The 21,272-nt window shown below is 47.1% G+C and overlaps 1 protein-coding gene across 7 annotated transcripts in view; it reads left to right on the forward strand.

The window, feature by feature from the left end:
- The window catches only part of ZBTB44 (zinc finger and BTB domain containing 44), an 81,529-nt gene that overhangs the window by 51,494 nt on the left and 8,763 nt on the right, over positions 1 to 21,272 (forward strand). For 2 of the 7 annotated variants that reach the window (XR_012778396.1, XR_012778398.1), the window contains exons 8-10: positions 13,190 to 13,299; positions 13,653 to 13,811; positions 14,198 to 14,311. The gene's annotated coding sequence lies outside the window, so the exon portion shown is untranslated. Of the gene's footprint in view, positions 1 to 1,130; positions 1,300 to 7,881; positions 8,067 to 13,189; positions 13,300 to 13,652; positions 13,812 to 14,197; positions 14,312 to 18,000; positions 18,213 to 21,272 lie in introns of those variants that run through there. The other 5 variants (XR_012778397.1, XR_012778399.1, XR_012778401.1 and 2 more) reach the window with 5 other exon arrangements.

The following is a 21,272-nucleotide window of genomic DNA, read 5'->3' on the forward strand; positions in this document are numbered from 1 at the left end:
ATTACCCTTGGCGTGCTGTTAGGTGACAAGGAGAGTGCGGTCTGTGTAGCCATCTCATTGTCCTTGTTTGCCTTTCCTGTTTTCTTCCTTCGGTCTGTTGCTGTGGATTCTAAGGGAGCAAGGAAAAAGTGAAAGTTCGCATGGCCTTTGACATCTCTCCAAGCCAGAAATAAAGCACTGGGAGGTTAAATTTTATGTTTTGCTTAACCTTCGCCTCTGGAGACATGAGAAGAATTATAGGAGCTTGATCTATAGTGTAGCTAGGCAGCTGTGATCGGTGCTTTATTAAAGTCTATAGCAATCAAGCTAACACAAACCAGAACCTTTCCTTGTAGCTTTATGTAACCCTTTAAAAAGTGATGGATGTTTTGCAGCAGGACTGGGGGGAATCAGTAGGTTAGGCCAAACTGCACAACATGATAACCAGAACAATTAATAGCACTTAACGTGAAATAGCAAGCTCTTGGCTCCTCGAATATTATATAGTTTATAATCCAGGACAGATTGCCTTTAAAGTATGGCTCTCATCAAAAGAGTGGCTATGGAGCCCTTGGTACAATAAAGCTGTTCCATGGAGATGATCCTTTTTGCTGCCTGTGATGTCTTAAGTAGGTTTTCTGCTACTGGTTTTGCCCCTCTTTGTCTCGGCGCTATAGGAGCAACGCAGCTTTGGGGGAGGGAACTGGATTATTTTCTTTCAAGAACTGGCAGCTGAACTGTTAGCTGAACTCTGGTGGCACCGGTGCCTTTTCCCCATCAGTTGCCATTTGTGCAAATTCACTGAATCAGCTGCAGAGCTGTAACTGGGCACGATCTGTTTTTGTCTTTATTGCTAGTGATGATGCCAGAAAGCCTGCAGCTTGAATTCCCATCTCAAAGTGGGTTTGCAGGACCCGTGTTCTGAAAAAGCCTTTCTTTTGTTTGCTGTCCAACCCAGAGACTCTGAGCTGGATGCTGGGAGAGACAAAGAATCTAACAGCGCAGAATGCAACTTGCTTGACGTACCAGGGCACATTTTCCTCTCCTTCAGCACCTTGGCTGTTTTGATCCCTTAATTAACCTGAGACATTCCATTTTCGAGGTACCTGCTAGTAGACCAGGCAGCTACTTATCTGTCTTCTCTCCTAAAGCCAGAGAAGGAGGAATCAAACCTCAGCAGGAAGAGGGAAGAATCGAACCATAGCAGGAGGAATCAAAGAGAAAGAGATTCCTGCTGAACGAACGTCACTCTTACCAGGATATAAAAAAACCAGGCTCCTGGATCTCCTTGACATCTCAATCTATGCAGGGGCTATAGGTGTAAGTCTACACTCCACCTCCTCGTGCTGTAACTTAGTGTTTTATGCAATGCTGTGTGCTGTTACGGCTTTCTCTTACGCAGGGTGCAGCCACATCACTTCAGGGTTTCTTGTGTTGTGAGATTGGCGCAGAAGTGTTCTAGTGCACTCAGAGACTGAGGTCCTCATGCCTGTAATATTTTTATACAACTGCATAAAACTCATTACTGTGGTGGTTTTTTTTTTATCAGGGGTGTCAAGTACGTCCTCTTTTCTCATTAAAGCTAACTTTATTCCTAAACTCCTGAAGGGAGACAGGGGGAATGAAGAAGTGGAGTTTTGATTTTCTAAAAGTGTCTTGGAAAGAAAATTACTGGATTATTGTAATTATCCCCAAAGCAAGAATATAAAACCCACAAAATTGGAAACTAATTTTCACTGCAACTTTTTAATTTAGAAAGTAACTTTCATTCTGACTTGGTGGTTCATTTTGAAAAGACAGACTTTTTTTTTTTTGACAAAATACCTCTATGTTTTTGAAATTGCCTCCTGAAAATGTCTCCGATTTTTTTTCCATGATATACCGTGCTATGAAAGGTTTCCTGCCTGACTTGGAAAACAAGGTAATTTCAGATCATTAACATTTTTCACAAAGAGGACACAGTTCCCTCCAGGACTCTGGCTTAGCCTTTTGGCAGACTCAAGAAGCCAGCACTCCCTCACTTGCGTTCAAGTCATGTTTGGTAGTTTGGCTTTGGGGCAGAGGGGGTTTTGTCACGGCTTTGAAGACTAGAAAACAAACCCTTAATTCCCCTTGTGAAAACCGAAAGGAACTGCGCTGGAAGATGGCAGCCCACCATAAAAGTGCATCGAGAAGGGCGGGTATTTGCAGCCCTCTCTCAATTAAGCCATGTGTAGTTCCATTGCCATAACCATGGAGCAAAACGCTTGCCCTCGATATTCTATTTATAGAAAACAAATATAATACCATTAGAGCAGGAGAGAGGCTGGACTTAGCAAATTGCATTAGCATATTGGCAGAGCTTAGATTCCTGTCCTGGAAGAGTGTCCATAACAAAACAATCTTACTCCTAGGTCCAGCAGCACTGAGTGAGAAAAAACAGATTTTGCAAAGTAAAACCAGTTCCGCTGTTACCTTTCCAGCCCACTGTCCTCAAACAAAGCAGTTACATCTCTGCGTAACCTTGCGGTGAATGAACTTCAAGTCTCTTAGCCAAGTCCGAATTTAGCTTGTGTTTTATCTCCAGAGGTGTTTCATTAGCTCAATTACAAGTGACATGTTCCACTATGCACTGCTGACTGAAAAAACTCAGCCAACCTAAACCCCTCTCCAAATAGAATCCGATTAACCTCTTACTCGCCCTTCCTTTAATCCCCCATGCCTCGTGACTTGTTCACAGCCACACCTTTTAAAGAAGACCAAAGTAAACTACCTGAGATAACTATGCACTTAACAACTGAGGTGTTTGTACTTGATTTTTTAGTTCGGTTGGGCTTGGGTGTATGTTGTTACTGTTCAAAAAGTAAGAGCCTGTGTTTTTTGTGATGGCGTCCAGTGACGGTTCTCTGTTGCACAAGCCACCACCATTTGGGCAAGCCCCTCACTGTCCCCATCTGTAAAAGACAGGCAGCGATCCTCAGTAACATGTAGAAAAGTTGTTGAACGCCTTAGATGCAGGCCTCTGTGTAACTGCAGAGACCACCCCGGGACATAACTGTTGTTGCGAACGTGCTTGCTAACGATTCGGTTTGCTTCTATGAACTTCGGATCCTGGTTAAACATTGTTTTGAAGGTGATTAAGGTGCCTGGGTGTTACATCGGCTTCCTGCTCGGGGCTGAGTTTTGCCCTAGATCCATTAATGTTTTGGCAGCAGTGCTTCCTCACTGGTGTTGTCAAGACAGTTAGATGCTGAAGTCATCAGTAAGGCATATAACCCTAAATGGATGGGTTGGATCAGTGACCTACTTTAACATACGAGTCTTGCACAAGCCTGACCTTCTCCCCACGATCCACCCTGAGACCTCAGCAGCACAAGCCATTTCAAAGCATCCCGTGCGCTGTTCTGGTCGTGTGTTGAAGTCTTACTAGCGAGGCAGCGAGGGGGCCAGGAGCTGTGATTTGGAAACCCTGAGTGCTTGATTTGGCTACAGCCTTGCTTTGCAAATCCACACAAACATCTCATTTTCTCAATTTTTTTCCATTGTATCCACAGTCCATGTCCTGAAGAACTTGTACTCCCTGTGAATTAGTGGTAGGATTATCACTGGAATTTTGTCTGCTTGCATGCTCAAATAAGCTCTCAATCTGGGTTGAGATTTAGGCTGCAGCAGTTGTTGGGGTTTTTTTTTTTAGCAGACAGTTATTTTTTAAAATAGTTCTGTTTTCGTCTTACAAGCGTTTTCCTCCAAACGTGACTACAACAAATAAGCAGTAAAACTCAGAGAGTGGCATAGATGTGCTGTTGAGGACAAACCAGCCCTGGGGACTGATCAGAACAGGTTACAGCAGAGGTATGGGGTTACACCCCATAAACTGAGGAATACAGTAAAAAACATACAGAAAAACTCAATCTCTTCCAATAAGGATGCTCTGTGCATTTTGTGGGTCTTGGATCAGCATGATCCAACTCTCCGCATTCCAGCCAAGGCTAGTTTTGGAAGTGTTGCTCCAAACGGCACCATAAAATTTCGTATCTTTGTTGGGTTTCACTTTTTATTCTTGTAGGTTTGAACAGCCCCACAAGCACGTTTCCTAAAAACCTGGTGCGCGGACTGACACTGGGAGTGCCGTATTACTGTCCAAAATGAGTTAGTGTGTTATGTGGGACAGACTAGAAAAACAGGCATCTGTCTTGGGAAGGCTGACAGGTTCTGGATGGGAGTTGGGATGAGTGCCGACCTGGTGTTTTGGTGGGGCAACACGGGCAGATCGTCCAGACTGGTGCGTGCCTGTATTTATATACGTGCGTGCATTTGTACAGCTTGCTGAGTGATAAAACAGGATGAATGCCCTGTAACGTGGGAAGGCAGCGATGAGGCTGTACTTAACTGCAAAGTCAATACAGAGAGAACTAGTCTGGTCAGGTTTTCCTCAGACAATTATCTGTTTATTCTCTTCGTATAACATCTCTCTCAATCCTTTTTTGGCTTTTCTGCTTTTAATTCTCCTTTCCTCCCCTAAGCTGAGCATCCATCCTTCCTATCTTTTGCTGTCTAAAGCCCATGCTCGCCAGTGGTCCCAGCAGCCTCCAGACAAGGCGCACGCCTCCCCTCTTCCCTCGTCACGGCAAACGGCAGCCTTCTCCTCCCTTCGCCGCACTCCCGGGCACCTCAGGGCTGTTGGCCGCCAGCTGAGCTTATGCAGTTTCTCTGCTCTGGGCCCAGCTAATGTGTCTGGGTTTTACGTGGCAGTGGGCCCAATCCCAGCCCTGATCTAAGCCTGCCTAGAGGTGCTCTCCCCATCTCCCGAACCAGGCTGAGACGTTCACAGGTGTCTGTCCGGTTCAAAGCATGGGTGAACCACTTCCCTCGGTGCTTTGGGCTGTTTGAAGTCTGCACAGCATTTCTGTGGCTTTAGCCTATTTCTTCATTTCACGTTCTCTGTTCTTAGAGATGTTTTGTTTCTGCCTATCCCCTTAAGAGGTCAAGTGCTTCCACAGGGAGGTTAGCCTGTAGTTTTCCATGCACTCAGACTACTCCATGCACGAGTGAATTTGTTCTGTGATAATACAGCCGAGCAGGCTAAACCACAAGTAAATCAGACTGGGTTTTTTTCCCACTTTTAATAACAGTTTACTATTCTGTAAGTGCATGTAAAGCACATGCCCTATTCCCCCAGCCAAGGAGCTTGACAGCTTGTCAGCAAGAACTACCACAGGTCTAGAGTGACTGATTTATACAAGTAAAAGCACACATGCCAAGACCTGGCAGCAGCTTGCTCCTTCTTTTTCTTTTTTTTTTTTTTTTTGTAACAACTTGGCAACCTTCTCTCTTCTCCTTCATCCAAACTTTTGCCTTTTATAGTCTTTGAATAACGCCTTTTCTTTTTTTTTTTTTAATATATGTAGCAGTTTTCCCTCCCTTCTCTTTCAGCCATTTGCTCTCCTTATCTGAATTGGCCATGGGGCAGGAGATCTTGGCTTCACAACAAGCAGTTCTTGACTGAGTACGCACAATCACGAACCTGATTGCACACGGACTCGTGTGTTTGTGCATGGGAGTGGGTGCATCAGGGCTTCGTAACTCTTTCTTACCTGTGCTCTGATATTCCCATGCTCGTGTGTTGCACATGCTTGTGCTAAAACTCACCTTCCTTCGTAGGAGTATACGCACGTACATGAGCTCACACTGGTGCAATCGAGTGTTTATTAACATTGATTCTCATGTTCTCGGTGTGGAACACTCGTTTAAGGAATTACACGAATTTTTCTGCATATCCAAGCGGGAATTCTTACACGCATGCACACACAACATATGTAAACCACCCTGCATAATCATATGGCCTCCAACGTAGATTCAAACTTGATTATGTATGAAGGTTTATCGATTTGCTCTTTCTCCCTCAAGCCTGTATTCAGGTATAGGCTCATACACAGCTGCGTAGCCATGCGGTTTCTCAGACACAAGCATTCTTAGGCACAGACAGTCTCTCACACATAAGCTTATAGATTTATGATTTGTTGTGAGAGTGGAAAACAGCTGCTGCAGGCTAATCAAATACAGCAGAAGATTTAATGCAAAATATTGAAAAACACTGTCTGGTAGGAGGGTGAAATTCTTAAAAACATGCTGGTCTCATGGCGCTAGGCCAGTGCAAGAAGATTTGCACCTGGCCATGATAAACGTCAGCAACGGGTCTGGAGGAGGCTGCTTCACCCTTAGAGGGCTGCCAGATACACGGGCTAAAATTCACATTGGGTTTGGCCCTGCGAATAAGCTACGTAAGTTTGAGGCTGTGGTTTTTCAGGGGCACACAAGCAGAGCTCCTTAGCGTGGACTGGTAGGAAAGAAGAGTAGTCCAACTCGAGCACGAGCTTTGCAGCACATTGGCGGAGCAGGTTGAAGGTCTCACTACTGGCTCGCTTCTGCCCGTCTCTGTGGACAAATGGAAAGCCTGTTTCTCCAGGGCTGTCAGTTCAGCACCTTTCACCAGTTCTGCTAAGGCTGCAAAGGCTTGGAAATAATTAACTGCAAAGGAAAGAATTTCATCTCAGGTTTCTGCTGACTGATGACACAGGCAATTTATGATGCCACAAGAAGCTCAGGCTGGGATTATTTCTATGTAACTCCCAACGCTGCTGCTTGGCAGCTTAGTGACTGTGTTGGAAGGGACTGAACTAGATTAATACCTTGTGGATTTGAACTATAAACTTCCACGGGTTTGGAGTTCGGGGGCTCGGCTTAGCTGAGTACAGACTAGAGCTGCGGCACTTGCAACGTCCTCATCTCCCTTTCCCGGTGCCGGTAGGTGGAACTTCTCAGCACAGCTCTCCCCTTTCTCACCCGGCTGGTATGATCTCACTCTTCCATCTCCAAAGGGGAGGCCGCAAAGGGCTGGGCTGTGAAAATAGCGCGGGATCAGTCTTCAAAATGTCCTTCCCGTGAAACCTTGGCTTGGCAGCCTCAGCGGGTCTGTGCTGCCGCTCACTCTCTGGAAAAGGAAGCGAGCGGCTCCTGCTTCATTGGGTGCTAGACACAGAAAATGTGATAACTGAGCAGGGCGCTCAGATGTCGCGGCTAAAGGACAGGTATATTTTGTTCCCGTCTGCTCTTGGTCTGCAATGGGAGATGAGAGGCTCCTGTTCCAGTAGTGATTTCGGCTGCAAAAAGAGATCGCTCTTTTGCAGTTGATGGTTGTGGGTTTAGTCCCTGTTATTTACCTGCAAACACATATCAGTCTTTCTGATTGGAGACTCCACAGGCTGAACCAGCAAGTCAGTTCTCCGTGCACCCCGCCATGAGCTGAGAGATAAGGTTTTCTAAAGAGAAAGGCCATGGGGCAGTTGGGCAAAGCCCGCTGACTTTGCACATGCCTGTCTGCACAATCTTCAGCCGGCAGCTTACCCCCAGTTATTCCTGGTCTATCCTATCCACATGTGCTGTGAATACCTCCCTATCTTTGCTCTCCGTTTGGAGATCGTCAGGTGAACAGTGCTGTTCAATCTGTTCTTTGCAGTGTGACACCAACCGCACATCTACGTGTTGGTGAACCACCAGCTCTTTGGCTCATGGCTGATGGGCTCCACTCTCCCAAGGAGCCCATATTCCCTTTCTTTGTGGGTAGACAGCCCTGGGTGGCATAAAGTACACATTGAAACGCGCCGTCCCGGGATATGAGAAGCATCTGTTCCCTCCAGATGTTCAGTCATCTCATTGTTTGTTGGATTTGAGGACAGGAACCCCCTTCAGTTATGTGAGGCACTCACTGTTCTCAGATGTCCGGGAGAGTGTGTGGGGTGGGGGGAGAATTGGCTTTGTGTGACGCCAGCAAGGAATAGAGGCAGAGGTTTCGTGCTTTTTGGAAAACACTTGAAAGGCCTTTGAGTTCTGGCTAATCTCCATTGTTCGTGTGTTTTCCGGCAGCAGAATGAGCGAGGAAGAGTGGAAAGAGGCAAGAGTGCAGAGCTGAGAATCAGAACTGGAAGCCTTTCCCGTGCTCAGGCGAGCTTGGCAGAATCCATCGTGGCAAATGGAGTTGGATGCAGCAGAATCCAGGCTTAAGCTTGGCTCAGATCTTAGACCCAGCAGAGCCTCCTTGGATCTGCAGGAGCTTTGTAAGTAGATGAGTGCATTTCAGCCAGCCTCACTGAACCAGACACAAGTGCAGCTGTTGAATTCAGCTGTGGAGCAGGGCAGAGGGTAGCGTTGCCCAAATCTGAGGCCTTTTTGCCCACAGCCATTTTATGTCTTTGATTTTTCTACAGACTTCTTTTCTTCTTCCGCTGTAGACCGTACAAGACTTAGAACTACACATGCAGTGCAAGCTTCGACCCATTAATATAGGTAAGCCGAGGCACAAAGCTGCAAAATGACGTGCGCAGTGTTGCCAGTAAATGTTTAGCAGAGCTGTGTATTGTACCTGAAATGCACTGAATACCTCGTTAAACCTTTAATCCCCTCCTCTCCCAGCACCCTGCATTGTAGCACTGTATGGGCCATTTGCAGAGTGCAATTTTGGTCTGTCTGCATCCTTATATCCTAGCTGACAGGTGAGTAGTTGGAGATACAGGGTTCCCACCTGAGTTTCCTTTCTGATGGAGACATTTCTAAGTGCAGCAATACCTAAAACAGGCATGACTTGAGGAATAGAGGTAGTGTGGCTCTTGATTTTTTTGTATGGGTTCAACCAGGTACAGACTAGAGCAAGGCCAGAGTAGAAACCTGACATCGGCTAGAGCAGTGCCAGGAAGAGCTGTCCCTTCAGTATATCCTTCCCACTTCTATCCACTGAGGGAAAACACTGTGCAGCCCCCAAACTTTCCCACTCAATACTTGTTCCCTTTCCTCTGCGCCAGCAGAAAAGCTTTGTTAAAAAAAGAGTAATTTTCAATACAAGATTTTAAATGTTTTGTTCCTGACGGTGAGTCAATGATTTTTCCAGGCCCTCCCCCACAATAAACAAGTGCAGGCTGAGTGTGGTCCAGAGGAAAATGTGAGTTACACATGTCCTGGCCACATGCTTCTCTGGTACCAATGATAACCATATGGTGGCTTTCAGACCCCAGCTCTCCGACGAGGGGAAGTGTTACCAAGAATCAGCGTAAGCTCCTGCAGAGTAGGTACGTAACCCAGCCTTGCCTGTAGCTACTTGCATGGGCCCAGCAAACACCTTCACAACCTAGTATGGTTGTAGTGCCTTGTTTTGTGGTTCAGCTTCACCTCGTCACTGAGCCCACAGCTCCTCTTGCATTTCTCTGCTCCAGCACTTTGCCATCGCCCATCGCCGCTCCTTTCCGTGTGAACGCAGAAACTTATTTTCTGTTCTGGGAAAGAAAATCAGAGGGGTTGGGGAAGGGCAGAGATGGGCCTTGGGCTAGTTTCAAGGTTCAGAGGCAAACCGAGTACAATAGGTACGTTATAATTTTGGCATCTCACTCATTTAGGATGCAAATACTACCATCACTAGCTGGAACAGTCCATAAATTGCTTGTCAAATTTGAGGACTGTCATAGAAGCAACCCTGTCCCAAACCCAGTGCAGGAACCACAGCATGCAGCAGGCTCCCAGAGCATGTAGTACCACCACGCCATTGCATGATACTGCTTGCATACCATGCGTGCAGAGCTCTCAGCTCCCCGTAAGTTAGCATCATCATCACCGTTTTCTGCAGAGTAATAGGAAAGCGGAAGCCCAGATATCCCAGAAGACGTTATTCCCATCACGATCTAAATACCTTGGAAGACTGGGTCATGGAAGAAGGTCCTCTCACTTTGAGGCTGGTGTCTTAGTTTCCCTTTCTCCGAGCTTGCCCTGGTGATTACTCACACAGTGTGCAAGATTTCCCCATGCGTGGTTTCCCACTCCTCTTTGAAAACAGCTAGTCCCTGCTGCCACTCCATATCTCACTTACCCTTGTTTCTACTTCCTTATTTTGAGCTACTAGGGGAGCAAACAGGAGGAGGCTCATTGATTATTTTTAGCTTAAAATCTCAGCTAGGTAACCTTTATTAAAGCTAAGCTAAATACACAGCAAACATAGGCTTTACTCAGGCAGCAGTTCACAGGAACTTGGCAGAGGCCTGCCTGCGTTTCAGAATCCTTGTCCTTTTTCTAGATGAAAGCCCTGCAGAAGGATTTGTTTTTCAGACAGAAGGCAAGCCAAGTTGGTGATTTCATCCCAAGGCAGGCTGTGTCAAGCTGGTCCTATTCAAACACGCAGGAAATCAACCTTGGAGCTTGTTCAGAAATGAGGATGGAGAGTGGGGGTAGAGAGGGGGGCCCTGAGGAGGACAAGATCTTGGATTCCGAAACTGAGCTCGGAACAAGCAGGGGAGATACCTGCTGTCCCTGTAGTGCTGTAGGGACCCGTCCCTCACCCTTTGAAGGATTAACTGGCAAGGTTTCATGTAGCATTTCTTAATTTCCAGCTCTTCCAAGAAGCTACCCCACCTCTGTCCTCGTGGAGCCCCACGAGGGACATGCGCAGCATCGCTCTGATAAGAGGTCAGGTGGCTACCACAGGCGAAGGCAAATTTTCCCAGAGTCCCCTCATTCCAGTACATTTTTTTCTGTTTAAAGCAATCATTGTCTAATTAAAGCAGTTGCTTTCCCAGCGTAAATGTGGATTACTGAGGAGAGAAAGAGAGCTTGCTCTGAATAAGGGAATGGGGAGAAGGGAGAGGGAAGTGGAAAAGAGGCTCTTGTGAAGTCATTCTTTACAAGCTGTTATAATGATCTCCACTTAAACATTTGTAGAGCAGCTATATAACACCGCTGGTAGAGGGGAGGCCACGGATGGCAGAATTCGGAACATTTGTTCTTGGGTCTGCTACAAAATCTCTTGAGATCTTCGGACAGTCCCTTCCCAAGCAGCAAGGGAAGCACAGTGGAGAAAAACTTGGCATAATTTATCCGCTGCATTTCTGCAGCTGCAAACTTGCCTGTTGATTGGCAAAGATATCACTCCAAGAACCTCCATCGCTGTGCAGCATTTCAAATACAGCTAATCACGTGGGAAATTAGTGAGAGAAACCTGCTTGGGATGTATGTGTGAGTGTGTATAATTCTTCATCCCTAAATAACATCTGTAGGGGCTTCTGAGCAAGGCAGGCAGAGTTTGCTGTCACTGCTAGAGAAAGCTCAGACCTGCCCCTTTGCGCTTACTCTGTCTACAGAAGAACGTCAAGGACTCCAGTCCTTCCTTTCTACCAATTGCTTTCATGGATCCAGATTTTAGTGGTTTGGTTTTTTTTAAAATCAAGCACTTTCTGATGTGAATAACACCAACAAAATGCTTGCAACTTGGCCTGGAGGATGGGAAAAATGCAGACACCGAAAGCCAAGGCAGTTTCTTAATGTCGAGGCTCATTAGGTACCTTTTAACATTAGTGGCTGGTGCTGGAATCTGCCCACGCAGGCTGGAGGCTGAGGAAATATTATTTGAACACATCTGCTCCAAGAGATATTGTCAGACTTGGGGAGCATCTTGTGGTAATTAGGGGAATTCATTGCCTTATTTAGTCCAGCAGAGTTTTTTCTGGATTTTTTTTTTGTTTGTGGGATCCTCTAAAATTTTATTTTCTGCATATTTTTTTTTCAACAACTGGAAGGCCCCCAGGCAATATTAAGACCCTGTGTTCACGTAGGACCTTCCTCCCTGTTGCAAAGCACCTGGCAAAGCTGGGTAAGAAGTATTTCAGAAGTAAAGGAAGAGAAACTTGCAGCCACAGGCTCGAAATACAACACCGAGTTGTAGACCATAATTGCCTTTCCCCTTTCCTGTCCCTGCCATATCTTCTCCCTCCTCCCTCCCCATTTCCCAGCCTACCCGTGTGCATCGGCCCTCCAGATAGCAAGCCCCTACAAGACCCCAGTGCTGGGGTTAAAGCAGACCAGTTGACTGCTTTTGACTCTTCTGTCCAAAATGCTGCCCTGAGCTCTCCCCTGCTCGCTGTTGTTCGAGCGGTCTACGCTTAGTCACAAAAGAAAGGGGTTGAACCGGAGCAGCCAGACGATGTCCCAGGCCAGAAGTGCCGCCTTCTTCTCCTTCTTGCTCCTCTTGCCAAAGGCAGGGTGGTACCTGTCTTCCCCTCCTCAAAACTCAATCCCCCAGCAACTTTTGTCTCCCCATGAGAAGAACTACTTTACAAAATCTTTCCAAGAAGAGGACAGCTTTAAGTCCCTGTCCTTTCTTTCTGAAAAACGGGTCTTTAATATAGTTTAATTAAAAGCTCATTCTGCAGAGCTCATTTGATGTCAGTTTTGAAATTCTGTGCATTTTGTTTCCATTCTTATTCTTTTGTGTGTTTAAATCAGTACATTTCCAAATAAGGTTTTTGTGTGCTCACCGCAGATCTCTGTACTCACTCCTTGAACCTTAATGCTTTTTGTAGCGTTGAGCAGTGACAGGGTTATGTTAACCTCTCTGCTTCACTAGGCTCATTTGTTCCCTCAAAATCAACACAGCAGCTGTAGACACTAACATCTAAAACACTCCTGGCTCTCTTTATGACACAGAGTTTCTCTTTGGGCTGTGTGGATTGCACGGAGTGCCTTGCAAGGAACACAAGCCAGAAGAGCAGGTGCTCGAGGACGATGAACCCTGAGCTAGGAAAATATAGGCTCTCGGGCTGTTTTCTTGTTGGCCGGTCTTCTCATCCGAATAGGCGACCGCTGCCCTCTGAGACAGAGCTGCATGGGAAGGCAGGAGCTTGCCAGCAGCTGAGAAGCTGCCCCGCATCAGCTTTTGAATTAGCATGGGAGGGGTGCGTGTCTTGGGCCATAGCCACCCAAAGGTCCCCACAGAGCAAATACCTAATCCTGGCATCGGAGCTTTAGCACAGGGAAATGGTGCGACTTGCGCAGAGCCAGGAGCCAAACACAGGCAGCGTGACTCCCAGTTTGGCTGGCTAACTGGTCATCTGGGAGCCAGCCCACGGGGCAGTTTTATTTGGCACGGAGGAAGCTGCTTGGGCAGCTGGCTAGATCGGGTGGACATTGGGGTATGGGGACAAGGCGGGTTCACTTCAGGCCGGGCTTGGTTTGGGGCCAGGTGCAGCTTGACCCAAATCTGCCAATTAGGCTAAACATGAGTACCTGGCTGGGCTTAAATGCTGCTCGTTGGGGAGGAGAGCTGGCTAGCCTTGCCCTCTGCTTGGTGAGCTTCTGTGGCCCTTCCTGGGGAGCTGGAAGCTTGAAGGAGAAGCGCTCAAATGGGAATATGGTTTTGCAGGGGATGGCGAGACCCTGGCTGAAACTCCTCTGCATCAGAATCCAGGAGACCAAACTGTGCTGCTTCCAGGATCCTGTGGTTGGCACCATGCAGGAAAGTCAAGGTGGAAAGTGAGTAGTACAGTGTAATGCTAAAGTACAAATGCTATTTGAATTGGGGTGGGGGGATAAAGCTGCGTAGTGACTGTATTTCTTACCTAATCATGCTCTGGGGAGTGGAGAGCTAGGGAGTGCTGCTGGGAGAGGAGGTATGGGTGTGTGTATTTTAGCTTTTGGAAAAAAACCTTGCTTTGAGAAAGCAAAGGTCATCTAGAAAAAGCCTGAGTTGGGGCCAAGATGCAAGAACCTTGCAAAAGTAATGTGGGGTTTCCCCCCACTCCTTAGTTTCCATTTTTAGCTTGACCAGCTGCCAGAGCCCTCCCTTGGGTGGCCAGGGATCTAGAAGCCCTTTCCTCTCCCTGAAGCAGGGGCAGATAACAACAGCAAATGGCTGTCTTGAAGAACCGAAGCTTTTATTGGAGCAGCTCTCTGTTTTGTATCCGGATGAACGTGCTGAGAGGACGACACGATCAAAAGGTGCCCTAAGTGCTGGGAAGATGCAGCTGACATGAAGGCAGGGAAGGGTAGGGGGAAGAATTTACTTGTGTGAGCTGTAAGATGCCTGGGAGGTGGGCTGGGAGGGCGAGCGCGCTGCTTTGTTCAGTGCCTTTTGCCTGTGCCACCATTGCGTTAGTGCTGAGATCTGAATAGTTTTAATTTTATTCCTAATTATCTGCGCTGCGCACAGATCATAAAAATCAGTGATGTGGTTGCCCAGTGGAGATGAAAGCTGCTTACCTGATGTGTACGGTGAATAACAATGAGAGTTAAGCTGCGCGTTTTGGAATCGTTTCTGCTATTCTAGATGGATGAAGCTCTGCCACGAAAGGGTGGATTTCCTTAAGCTTTGTCTGTTTCTTAGCACCCATGTTGTTAATTTTCATGTGGCTTTTCCATTTGTTTTTCTCAGCCTTTGGAAGCCAAATGCTCAGAGGTGACTGCCTGGCATCTGTCCGTGTTAGTTGTGAAATGGGGAAGATTGTGACCCAGAAGTATGAAATTTGGCGGCTTCCCCTGAGAGGAGGTATGGTTACCAGGGGGGTGTCTCTGAATTAAGAGGGAGCCTGCGTTGCTACATCGTAGTTCTGTGCGTGGCATGACTAATGGCAAACCCTCCCAGGACAGGGGAAATGGAGGCGGTGGTCATGGGGCCTGTGTCTCCAGGAGTCATTTTTTGTTGTCTGATACTAAAAAATGAGCAGTTGTCATGGTTACCAGCCTCCCCTTCCTGGTCTTGCCAAATGTCTTCTCCGGAGCTTCGGGCTTGGAGCAGGCTTCAGTGTTTCTCTCCTGTTGAGATCGCACTCTGATCCAAGCACCTTGAATTTCAAACGTGCCTACTTTGGCACGCTGGTGCGACGTTTATGTGGGCTTGGGTATCTCAAGAGCCTTTGGTGGCCCTATCTTCTTACTGATTCTGAAGAACAGGAAAGAAGCAAATGAAATAAAAATGACCTAAGGGTATACCGAGGGATGCGGCCCTGTGTTTGCAAGCTGGGCAGAGGTGTAGGGTGTCTGGGTGGGCTTGTGGGGTCTCGGTTCCCTGCGTCATGCATGGGCTCAAGGGCTCGGTACAGGCGGTGCCTCCTCTGGAAAAACTTTAAGGGATCAGCAAAGCTCTATCTTCTCTCTCATTCTTGTCTTGTGTGTTCAAACCACAGCGAGTCTAGTTATGAAGTGACCTGAACCATGGAGGTCAGTCTTTGAAATCTTTTGGCTTGAATCTGACTGGGTCCCCCATCCCGTCGTCCGTCTGTGTGTCGTCATCCCCCCCCTTTTTTTCTTTCCCTTTTTCTCTCAATGCTAGTAGAAGAAGCGTGAGTGAGAGGTGAACAGATTAACAAGGAGTCTGTTTGGGGGTTTTTTGAGCTGGGTTTGGTTGGCATTGCTTTAGAGAGTGAACTGAGCTCTGAAAAAGGGCTCATGCGAGTCCCGTGCAGCAAGGGGATGGCAGGGATCGCAGCAAGCTGTGCTGTAGAAATTCTTGGAGCAGGAGGAAGGTGAAGAGTCTCAAAGGAAATGTGAGGTCATTTCCCTTTTAACATAGTACATTTCGGAGATACTTTAACAATTAATCAATATCTAAATCTGCAGGCCATTATAGGGCTTGGCAATGTGTTATTTTGTAGTCTAACAAATGGGAGCCTGCTTGTGGTAATAGGTTGAATCCCTGAGCTACAATAAAGGTTACTATCACATGTTGAGTGATAACTTGCTCCTCCCTGCCTCTTTTGAGATGAGGTCAATTACATTTACCATTTATGGTAAAGATATTCTTCCAATCGAAATGACAAGGATGCAAGGAATCCACTTTTGCTTTCTGTATTTTAAACTTTTAAAGTAATAATCATTACCAAAAATCTGGGAATGAGGGGCAGGGGAATCTCTCTGCATAGGCAGCCAAGTGTTACGACATAGCTTTGGCTTCAGGCACCGAGGCTGCCGCTAAGCCCCTTCGTAGCCCATGCTGGAACATCTGCTCCATCTCACGATGGAAGGTCAGCCTGAACAGCCGGGCAGCGCGGCCTGATCCCGACTACCGCGCGAGTGCCTAGACTATGGGGGCTGAACAGCTGTGTCTGTGCTGAGCACAGAGCTGGGAGTCTGCATAGCTCGAGACACTCCGGGGGAAAGAGCTCAGCTTGCAAGCTCGCGCTGGGAGGTGCGGGCTGCAAATTGGCATCCTCCGTTTCCCTTCTGGCTCCCGGATGGCTTGAGTGCTTCCGAGCAGAGTGCTGGGCTTGCAGGTTGCCTGGGCTTCCCCAGCCCTCCAAACAGGGTCCCGGTGAGGTGTTCTTGGCATGATGTGCGCGCGTAAGGAGGCCTTGTGGTTAGGGCAGCGATCCCTTTCTACTTTGCTAGCTCTATAGCTGGTGATGTTGGCCAGTAGTTATTCTTCTGCCCTGCTTACCTGGTTGAAAACAAGCTTGAGTCCCTTGTCCTTTGGATTAACTAGCCTGCCCGTAATTTTTCAGGAAGGTCTTGGTTTTCTTGCACAACCCTCCTTCATTCTCCAAAAAAACAGATCACGCTTCTCTAACTTCTGTCTGGAAGCTTATTTGGAGTAGTGGACAGTGAGCAACTCCCGGCTCTCCTGTTAACTAACCTCAGCCCCTCTGGAGATGGAGAGGGAACTGCCTGCTGCCTCCGCTTTAGGGGTTATCGGTGAATGGTGTCGCAGGAGTGTAAAGGCATTAGTCATTTAATTAGCATTAATAGGGCAATTATTATCTTAATAAAATGACTGATTATGACATTGAAGTTGTATTTGAGGTTTAACAGCTGCAGCAGCCCGACTGAATTGTATGTTTGTTAATCCTCAATGAGGGTGTTCTATTTCACTGAGTGATGTTTATTTAACATGCAATAAGTGTCTTAGTGAATCTCTATTAAAGGCATATGTGGAAACCTTAATTTGAAGCATTACAGAAGAGAGTGAGACTGTTCAATTCATAAAATCCTATTTAAACACTGTGAGCTCCAAACCCCAGCCAGTGCCAAAGCAAACTGTATCCTGTAAGCTCTGTGCCAGATGTCTCATGTGGGGTATACTCAATGTCCAAAGAAAATAAGGTCTGAAGGGAACAGTTTGGCCATTGAATCTCCCATCCAGCCTATATAAAGGGGTTTCGTTTCCATTCAGGAAATACAAACCTCTTCTATATGGATCTTGTTCAAAGTGTGTTTGCTGAACAATTCTTCCCAACAGCAGTGATTCTCAGTAACACCTACGCCTGTGTGCAGAAACTAGATCTGGTGGGAAGGTTTGAGAAATATCCTAAACCTCTCTCTCAGTTTCTGAGAAAGAAGAGACAGTAAATCAGTTAGAGGTGTCTCCGGGTGTCTTGTGTGGCACCAACTAGTGCCTAGCCTGGTGTTAGGCACCTTAGCTATTCTGGCGGTGTTCTGGGTCTGATGTGAGATGAAGCCTTAGCAAACCTGAGTCTATCTTTCTTGTGTGTCCTACGACTTTAGGTCACTTACTACCGTGATTTGTCGTGCTCTGGCCAGGCTGCTCCAGGATATTGGGGAATTAACCTTAGGGGGACTGAGATGCTGTCCCTGGAGAGCCTGACTTCACTCTGAACCTGGCCTGTTTCCTTCTGGGTGCCTCTGTACGGTATTTTGCAGGTAGATGCATGCGCATTTTGCCTGTGTTCAGAGACGTTTGGACATGAACCAGGTCTGAACAGGCACCCTGTTAGCAGTGGTGAACTCAGTTAAGAGGTGGGATCCTTTAGTAGCAATTTGGCACGGAGTTAATGCAGCAGCAGGACTTCCAGTTGGCTCGGACATAGGCATAGCACGTGTATGGACGTGACACAGGCTGTATCTTGAGCTTCTCTGAGTTTTGTGGCAATTCTGCTCCAAATCCAAACGTATGAACTCTGATGCCGACCTTCTGGGCCAGGGCCAGGACGTGTGCTCAGCTTTCCTTCCACCTATCCGCAAACCCTTCCTGCTGGGCAAGGGAGGGAGGGGCAGCCCTGGCAGCCTTCACAGTGTGAGATGTGTTCGCTTTGGGTGAAAGGCAGTAATTAGAGAGGGACCAATGCTTGAGGCTCCCGGGAGCTATTCCCAGCTCTGCGCCGTTTCCTCAGGTCAGGAAACGTCATCTCTGTGAAACACGCTTGCTGGGGTGAAGCCTTTTGCATGTCTGTATGAGGTCATCTGCTGTAATAGTAACGTCTTGTGTGTTTTCCCATTACAAAGGTGGTTCTGCAGTATTGTCCTGCCTTGGGGAAGGAAACGGAGGGGCTGAGAGGATTGCCTGAGGCTATTTGACAAGGCAGCGGCAGGCTGGCGTAGAAGCTGTCTGTTATTCAAGAGAGGCTATTCAGATCCTGTATGGACAAGACTGTCTCCTCCCTCATCTGTGGTTCCTGTTGTCTCTAACTCATGCTTTCCTTCAGTCCTGGTGTAAGGTATGGTTGAAACAGCTTTCCAGCTTGCTGAGCTCTCCTTGCTGCTCTGACCACGTCCCTGGCCTAGGTGCCGGCAAGCCCAGCAGCGAACGGCAGGGCACGCTGCTCCGAGTCTGTAACAGCTTTGCTTGGGGTGGGAGTCTTGCTGAGCACATCCTAGCTGCTCTGTGGGGCCAGAGACCTTGCCACTCTTGGCTAGCAATTTACCTTTCCTTGCCTGTAATCTCGTCAGGGTGGCAAGCCAAGCAGGCCCATAGGCATGACGAAACATGGGATAAATATTCCGAGTGGCTTGATCTATAGGAACAAGCACATGGGGGAGGGAATGAGTTCATCTCCTCCGTGCTCTTGGCCGCGGCAGGGCTGTTCCTATATTCCCCCGCGTGCCGCAGTGGGGTGATAAGCTGGTTGCAGGGAGAACGCTCTGTCCCTTCCCTGGAAGAAGAGATTCATCTGAACCTTCCTCCTGGGAGCAGTCCTTGGTAGGCAGCTGAAATTTTCCTTTTCCTCTCATCCCATGACTGCTAGGGAATATCCAGTCCCTTGCATTGTCCAGAATAATTCCACTGTCCAGAGGATTAGTGTGTTTCAGTATCTGTAGGCTGGCTGTTTCCTTTCTTGCACTTTTTAGCTGCTTTCTCCCAGGTTGGTGCCTCCAGCCCTTAATAATTGCTCTTGTTCTTGGAATAGCAGGGTATTGCAGCTTGCCTCTGCAGGAATATACCTAAAATGAAGCAAAGGACATCTCTGCTCCTTCCCTGCCTCTGCCCTAGCCCCAATGACCATGGTTGTAGTCATGCTGTGGAACATGCAGCCCCTCTAAGACACGTCTGGTGACAGAACAAAAATGAAGTGGATCCCCACGACCTTGATTTCAAAGGTGTCTTAATTTGGTGTCTAAACCCGTCTGCAGGCTTTCCAGTCCTATCAATCCCATTTAAAAAAGCCAAACAAACAAACAAAAAAAAAAACCAAACACAAAAAAGTACAAAAGCCTAACAATAGCAAAAGTTATAGCTACAGCTTTTACTCTATACAGTTGCCCAAACAGGTGGGGTGAAATTGGTGTGTGAACCTGTGCGCAAGCAAGTTGGATCGAGCAGTGTAAAAGGCGTGTGGTGAAAGGTGACACGATACCCTGTCGTATTAAAGGTGTCTTGGATTTCTGGCACAGAGATATGGGTAGAAGGGTGAATGAGAACTATGTTTGGGGGCGGGGGGTGATGTGCTGTTTTTTGAGGGGAAGAATTTAATTTCTGATGGGAAGTGTTTTGAATTTCACTTGCTTTCCTCTCTTATCTGTTCCCAGCTCAGACAACTCCTCTGTTCTTCAGTGGGCTTGCCCAGGGCTATTGTAGATGACTGTTTAAACACTGTTTAAACAGCCATAAGCCTGTTTATTTACTAAGGCTATAAATTATCTTGAAATAGGAATTCATCATCCCGCAAATATCTTGTTTTAACAGGCAGGCTGGCTCTCTGCTAGAATGACAATAGTAATAGACCTCCTAGCTGCTCTGCCAAGTCTCTGTCAAGGGCAAGTGTCCTTGCATGGGCAATTGCTGCCTTCCAGAGATCTGGGCAGGCTCAGAGGGCTGTGGGTTTTTTTTTTTTTCTTTGTGGGTTTATCTGCTAGTGTCTTGGAGGATGCAGCGGCCAGTGCGGGTCTCTGATGGATGAAGCGAGTGTTCGAGTTATCTTGTGCTTGCTGGGATTTGCTAGGAAACTAATGATCTGTCTAGTCCAGTACCTTCCAGGGGTTAGCAGCAGTTGTCTCGAAAGAAACTTCAAGAGGCTGATATTAATCAAGGAATGAGCTTTTCCTAGTGGAGTTTTCTTCCTCACCCCAGCTGGTAATATGGCTGGTAATAAAGCATGTGGCTCTTGAACAACAACAAAACCAGCAGTATCCTGTCCAGTATTACCGGGGTTGTTTCCTTGACTATTAGTTTTTCTGTGGCCTCGGACTTAGTAAGTAACTGGAAGAATTTGTCCGAAAACGTGTAAATATCCCACTTCCACTATGCAAAGTGTAAATTCCTTGTCGGATAACTTCTGTCTCAAATGTTTGAGCTTGGCGATTTGACCAGCCCAGATTAAAAGCCACCAAGGCAGCTGTTGTAAACTCAGTGTCTTTTAGTGTCCTGGCTGTTGCATAGGCTGTGGCTTTTTTTCCTGTGGATGCTGAAGTTTCTTTTCTCATTAGAAGCCACTTCTCACCTCAAGCTGCGTGCAGTCCTAGCAGTCCAGGGCCCAAACGCTGTTGTATGAGCTGTGTTGATCGGGTTGACTCACTCTGGCAGGTTTGGTAGCAACCGTTAATCATCTGACTTACCTGTTCTGTGCTGCATAAGCTATTGCCTCTGCAAATTTCTGGAACCACAAAAAACTGGAGATGGGAAAGATCTGAGGTCATCCAACTTCTCCTTTTTCCCCCTATGGGGGAAGGCTTGTTCCCTACACTAGATTTTCCTGTACTGGGTCCAGTTTTAAGTGACTCAAGCAGCAGGGTTTTCATCGTTTCCCTTGGGAGCCTGGCAGGTTTCTCGCCATGAGAGATGTTTTCCTAATCCTCCACCTGATCTGTTCCCCTCCTTGATTCCAGCCTCAACTGGAAGAGTGGACAGCACAAAGCTACAGTGGGTTAATGCTCATCAAATTACTTGAGTACTGGTTAACTCTTTCTGGGTCACTTTGATGCATGTCCTGAATAAAAAGGCTTTTGAAAAGAGAACGTTACGGTGACGCTTACCTTGAAGGCTGACAAGTATTGATAGCGTAGGTAGCATGAGTACCAAGAGCTGTGGTCTTTTATAGGAGTTACAGGTTTGTGGGAGGCTTTCTTCTGTAGAATCTAAGCGTACCTGCAACGGGTGGAAACTGGGAAGATCGCCCCTGAAATTTTGAACTAAATGGCAAACCAAACACGTGGCAACTGCTGTTCTTATTTTAGGCTTTGCTTGTGCCTAGCACTTAGTCAAGAAGCTTGATTTTTCTTAACAAGCTGAGGATTTTCCCATGGATCGCTTTCTTTGCTTATCCTGTCTGTGCTGCCAATGC

The sequence above is a fragment of the Mycteria americana genome, chromosome 19, assembly GCF_035582795.1.
Source record: "Mycteria americana isolate JAX WOST 10 ecotype Jacksonville Zoo and Gardens chromosome 19, USCA_MyAme_1.0, whole genome shotgun sequence".
Taxonomy (NCBI): domain Eukaryota; kingdom Metazoa; phylum Chordata; class Aves; order Ciconiiformes; family Ciconiidae; genus Mycteria; species Mycteria americana.